The sequence below is a fragment of the Lactuca virosa genome, chromosome 5 (genome assembly GCF_052849685.1).
Source record: "Lactuca virosa cultivar CGN04683 chromosome 5, Lactuca_virosa_CGN04683_v6, whole genome shotgun sequence".
In the NCBI taxonomy this organism is placed as follows: domain Eukaryota; kingdom Viridiplantae; phylum Streptophyta; class Magnoliopsida; order Asterales; family Asteraceae; genus Lactuca; species Lactuca virosa.
In genome coordinates, this window is record NC_136430.1 from 36,100,936 (window position 1) to 36,107,808 (window position 6,873).

Genomic DNA, 6,873 nt, shown 5'->3' on the forward strand with positions numbered 1-6,873 from the left:
TTCATAGTTCGAATTATGAAAACATGGCAAATAAAAAAAAATTATAGCATAAATCATGTCCCATATGCTTTGGGTATAGGTTTGATTACATGTGCTATAATATTCATCCATTCTAAATTTTCCAAATGTCTAGGGCATTAAGATGGAAAAAGGAATAGAACTGGAAATGACTAAAATGATTAAGCAAAGTTGTCGAGGACAATCTGAGGTTTACCAAAGATTGGTTGCTCATGGACAATTAGAAGTATAGAGTAAGGACCATATTGAAATATTTTGAAAAGAGGCAACTCTTGTTCATAAATGATGGTCAAAATGGTAATATGGAATTGTCTCCATAGGTGGAAGTTATTCTTTGAATCTGTGTAAGATTAAAGAACTTAATGCTAAGAAGGATGTTCAAAGGAATGTACTTTGAATTTGAGACTTCATTTCCATGGAATTGTTTTCCATTGGAATACTTTGTAATGTCTGTTGCCAAGTCTTTGTGACTTCTGTGTATAGTCATTACAAGGGGATCATTGCATATAAGTTTAGAATCTAACAGATTACAGTAAATGGCAAGAGTTTGGTATTCTTGCATTTACAACGAGGATTGGAATTGTGAAATGAGCATCATTGGAATATTGTCAATTGATCTATATAGTATGCATACTTGGAGTATGGCATAATTGTTGTTTGGAAAAACATAGTGTACATGCTTGGAGCATGGGACAACTAATGTTTTAATTCAAGCATAAAGTTGATTAATCGAAACATAAGTAATGAGTAATCAATATGGTGCTTAAATAAAAGGTGTTTTTATCTACACTCAAAGTGTTGGGGCCATATAAGATTAGTATTATTCTTGTGTTTCACTTTGCATGTTTTGACTTCCAGAATAATTATGTTATGGTATATATCATATTATTCAAACCATCCACAGTCAGTCATATGTTGGAAGTAGATATGAATCAAGACTGTCATGAAATTGGCTTGTATGATTTGTCTAAAGTGCTTTAGACAATGCAATGGTTGCTACAACATTCATGAGTACTCATAAGGGTTGAGTATTGGATTCAACCCACACTCACTTGCATCACTTCATGGAATTTATCTCGAGTGATCGTGAGACGGTAATATCATATAAATCTTCAAACCTAGAGATATGAGTTGTTGACTATGAGTTGGTTATTCATTGATTGTACGAAAACGCATTGGTAATTCGATGTTATAAAACGTGCCTTTGTGAATAATTCAACAAGTAGTTAGTACAAGCATATCAGTCGAAGTTTATCTGTTCCTTCTAGAAATAGAAGCGATATCTGGGCCCCTCGATGATTTGGTTTTGACTTATGTATCGGGCCTGGTCAGAACCTAATTGATGTGTTCAATTTAGTTCTATGTCGAAACAAATCAGAGATCGAGAAACAAATGCTGGACAATAAGTAAGACCATGTTCCATGTGTTTGTCCGGCTGATATCATGAGAACAGAGGATTATATGATCACTTATCTTAAATGTCGTATCATTATTATCTCAGTTTCGAGAGACTTTGAAAGAGCTACGATTGCTAGTCGGATCCTGAAGTCATATCTGCAAATATAGTTATGAGACTTATCCAAGTGGGAGACTGTTGGATACACTGTCTAAGTCCATAACTTTATTTGGTATGTACTTGACCCGACCCGGCATGGTCCATTTGGGTTGCATGGCATTGCAATACTTGGATAGACAAAATGAGAGAAAGTACACTTGTGATTATTAATATATTATAAGTTCTAATATATTAATAATAGTATTATTTAATTAGTATTGATCAAGTATTAATCTAATATTAATTTGGTGATCAAAGTGAGAATAATTAAATATATAGGGTTGATTATGACAATCATCAATTCTTTTATGGTGGATTAATGATCCATGGTTTATGGGTTTGGTTATAACCATATGGAGCTCCATGGATAGTCCATGGGAGTTACAAACCCATGGGTCATGAGAAATGAAGAGTCATGACAATTAGGGTTTACATTTGTAACTCCTAATTATGACACACTATAAAAGAAACCCTATAGCAAGCAAAATGTGCACTAGAGTGTTTCTAGAGAGGGCATAACCGATTTTCAAGTGTAAGAATTATTCTCTCAAGTTATTCCAAGTTTTGTGGTGTTGTGTGAAGCATTTGAGGCACAACATTTGGGGTGCTAGGCTCACAAAGTCTTGAAGGAATCCAAGCAACAACAAGGTATGTATTTCTATTAGTATTATGTTTTATGTAATCCCCATGCCATGCTAGTTAGGAAATAACCTTGAAAACGAAATTTGCATGTATATAGAGAAAACATAGATTCAAGGTTATTAGGGTTGCATGTACACTTAGGAAGTGTTAGAATGCTCAAAACCCATCAGTTTCTAGTTTTGAATACAAAAGTACTCAAAACCCATCAGTTTCTAGTTTTGAATAAAAACATATTTGTTTTCTTACGGTTATAATGTGAAGGCTAGAACCCTTACTATACGCTCTCCCTGTCAGGAGATTAGGGGAACTAAACACGATCTCTGCAAATTCTTGCAAGCCGTGTAATTCACATTAAAGTATATGATCATGTATACCCAATATAACTATCACCTTTTGTTTAAAACAATGAGTTAGTGATTCATTGGTATAATTAGATCCTATATGTGTGTTCTCATGCTATAACAACCTAACTTGTTTGTTTTGTACTGTATCTTGTACGTTCTGTTTGTTTATAGTAATTCTGTGTTCTCTCTGTATGGTATTGTTTGATTCTCTTCACTATCTGTTATGTATGGTATTGTTTGTTTCTGTGCTTCATTGTACTAGAAGTAATGAATAGCATTCTCCTAAACTATACCTATTATAGCTTACTAATGTTCTACTTGGACTGTTACTGGAAAGGCTCGTTTATCTACTAAGTTATGTTTGTACTTTAAAAACAAAGTTTTGTATAACTAGAAAGTAACATAACTTTAAAAGAGTTTTGAAATGTTTTGACGACTTATAAATGACATAAGTAACATTTTGAAAGATGTTTATAACAAACATTTACACAATTATCATTGTGTTCAACTTGTATTCCCCCCTCCCCCCTTAAAACAGTTAAAACAGTTAAAAGATTCATTACAGGGTATGAACTCACCTGATGTGGGTGATTCAAACGTGTATGCGTGTAAGGATGAGAAGTTCCACGAATGAAGTCCCGAGACACAATACGTCCTAAATGACATATAAGGACACATATTGACATGAATATAGTGTTTATAAACAACTATATGAAAGGAAACACCTTCCGGGACTAGGAAACACCTTGATCAAGTGTTGGAATCATATGTGATTCATCAAAGGAAAGTGAAATGGCACTAATATGTGTTTACGGTTTAGGGACCAACTCCCTTGGAGTTTACGGTCGTAAACCCATGAGTTTACGGCCGTAAACTCATGGTACTTCAACCATTTTGTGTTTTGAGGACCTAAAAGTCATTATGAAGCATCCTTACTTCAAGTCTAAGCCTTGGGAAGTGATTGTGGCAACATTTCACCCCTTTGTAGAGTTTACGGCCCATGGACCATATCTCCATGAGTTTACGGCCGTAAACTCTAATGGCCCTTGATGTTTTCGATGTTTAAGGTCCTATACACTTCAAGGAAAGGTTCTGGGTCACTTTCCTTGCATCCTATAGGGTTTATGGCTCTAATAGCCACCAAAAAGGGGTTTACGGTCTTGGGAGTTTACGGCCGTAAACTCCCTTTGATCTTGTGTTCTTGATATTTTCAAGCCTCTAAGCATGGATACTAACTAGATATGAAGTATAGGGAAGTGTACTTACGATCTAGATGCTTGAAATGGCTGATATTGGTCAAGAACACTAGTGTGTGTTCTTGGTGAAACTTGAAGATCTAAGAAAATATGATTTTTATGGATGAATCATGAGGATGAAGCTAGTTAAGAAGGATTATCAACAACCTAGAGAAAGAACACTTACAATTTTTGAAGATCAAACATGAAGATCAGGATGATACTTGAGAGAAAACTCATGTGTTCTTGAAGGGAAAGTGAAAGAATGAAGAAAAGTGAAGGAAATGAACTTATATGGAGGAGTTTACGGCCTACATGAGTTTACGGCCGTAAACTCCATGTTTACGGTCGTAAACTCCATTTGATGGAGTTTAGGGCTTGATTCTTGTACTGAGGCCTTTAACAGATAAATTCCAACACTTATTCCTTAAGTGTACTAGGCTGAAACTCCTTAGAAAGACCTTTAACCGGGCTAGAACTCAATAGTAATGAGTTTGACACTCATTTGAGTTGATCGACTGGGCTTTAAAATCAAAAATTTTTCCGGGTTGTCATAGTTTACCTTATGAATTAACGAGAAAACGGATTTGAACTATAATACATCATAAAATATAGGATTTTTTTGGAAAAACGTGTTTACCTTCTCAATTAACGAGAAAACGGATTTGAGTTATAAATATGCTTATGAACTCACCAGCTTAAATGCTGATCCTCTCTTTCAAAATAACTTGTATTCTCAGGAATCCAGTAGACAGGTACACTTCCAGAGCTTTTGAGAAAACATCCTAGAACCATGTTGCATCTTTTGTCTTTTACTATATTTACTTTTGATGTTGAACATCTAGTGTTTTGAACATTTATGTAAAAACTTATACATTATTAATGCAATGGTTGTTGTACTTTGATTACTATAATTCACGTGTTGTGATACTTGACATGAAGTCCTCCACCCTCAAATGTTTCCGTCGTTCTGGTTTGGGGTGTGACAACTGCTATCCAGTGAGCTTTACTTAGGTTCCCTTGATATCGGCTGGCCATGCTTAAAGCAAAAGCCACATCAAGGCGAGTACATGTCATAGCATACATGATCGAGCCAACAGCGGAAGCATATGGAACTCGACTCATTTCTGCCATCTTGACATCTGTACTCGGAATCTGAGTCTTACTCATCTTGGTATTGCTCTAGATAGGTAACTCTCCCTTCTTGGAATTCTCCATGCTAAAACTCTTTAGCACTTTATCCAAGTAAGTACATTGACTAAGTCCAATTAGTCTTCTACTCCTATTTCTCAAGATCCTTATTCCCAGAATATAAGCAGCCTCTCCTAGATCCTTCATAGCAAACCACTTTCCAAGCCAGGACTTAACTACCTGTAGGGTTGGAACATCGATTCTTTTCAGTAGTATGTCATCAACATACAATACTAGAAAGCTAACTATACTCCCACTAGCTGTAACATATACACATGATTCATCCTGACTCCTAGAGAAGCCAAACTCTTTGAACTTCTCATCAAAGCAGAGATTCCATCTGCGAGAAGCTTGCTTCAATCCATAGATTGATTTATCAAGCTTACACACTCTATTCGGGTACTAGCATCCACAAAACCCTCTGGCTGACTCATGTAAACATCTTCAGCCAACTTCCCATTAAGGAAAGCGGTTTTGACATCCATCTGCCATATTTCATCATCATGAAACGTACATATGGCTAACATAACCCTAATAGATTTGATATTGGCTACTGGTGAGAAGGTCTCATTATAGTAAACCTTCAGGGTTTGAGTAAAGCCCTTCACAACCAGTCGTGCCTTGAACGTGTGTACCTTTCCATCCATGCCAGTCTTCTTCTTGAAAATCCATTTGCACCCAACTGTCTTACGACCTAGTACATTGTCAACCAAGCTCCAAACTAGATTGTCATACATGGACTAGATCTCGTTGTCCATTGCCTCTTTCCATTTGCCAGACTCAGGGCCCGCCATGGCTTCCTTGTGTCGTTAGCAGGTTCATCTAAATTTACCAGTGTGCTATCACTGATAAACGTATCACCTTCTGCAGTTATAAGGAAACCATACAACACAGGCGGAACGCTAACTCTACTCGAAAGCCTAAGAGGTAACGACTCGTCAATTGGTTCAACAGGAATTTCTTCCTCGGGTTGAGCGATAGTCTTAGAGGTTCCTCCCTCGCTTGACTCTTGAACTTCTTCAAGATCTTTCGTACTCCCACTGTCCTCTTTGCATATGAGTTCCACCTTGCGGAAAACTCTCGTTCGTGCTACGAAGACCACATTCTCACTAGTTCTGTAGAACAAGTATCCAATGGACTTCTGTGGGTAGCCTATGAAAATACACCGCTCACTTTGAGGTTCAAGCTTGTCGTGAGTTGCTCCTCTAACGAAATCTTCACAACCCCAAACCTTGATATGTTCCAATGAGGGAACCTTCCCTGTCCACATCTCATGAGGTGTTTTGGCAAGCTTCTTTATGGGGAGTAGATTAAGGATATGGGCGGCAGTCTCTAAGCCATACCCCTAGAACTATATCGAAAGCGAAGCTCAACTCATCATGGAATGAACAATCTACAACAAGGTTTGATTACGCATCTTAGCCATACCATTAAGATGTGGTGTCCTAGGAGGTGTCAATTGTGAAACAATTCCACATTCCTTGAGAAAATCATGGAACTCAATACTAAGATATTCACCTCCCCTATCGGATCTGAGCATCTTGATCTTCCTGCCCAATGTATTCTTGACTTCATGTTTAAACTCTTTGAACTTTTCAAATGTTTCTGACTTATGCTTGATTAAGTAGATATATCCATATCTGCTATAATCATCGTAAAAGTAACATAAAATCGATTCGCATACCTTGTGATTGATCTGAAGGGCCCACACACATCGGTGTGTATGAGATCCAACAATCCCTCACCTCTTTCACATGAACCCGTGAATGGTGATTTAGTCATCTTTCCAAGCAAGCAAGACTCGCATGTATCATCCGACCTTATGTCAAATGATTCCAACACTCCATCCTTTTGAAGTTGGGCAATGCGCTTCTTGTTGACATGTCCA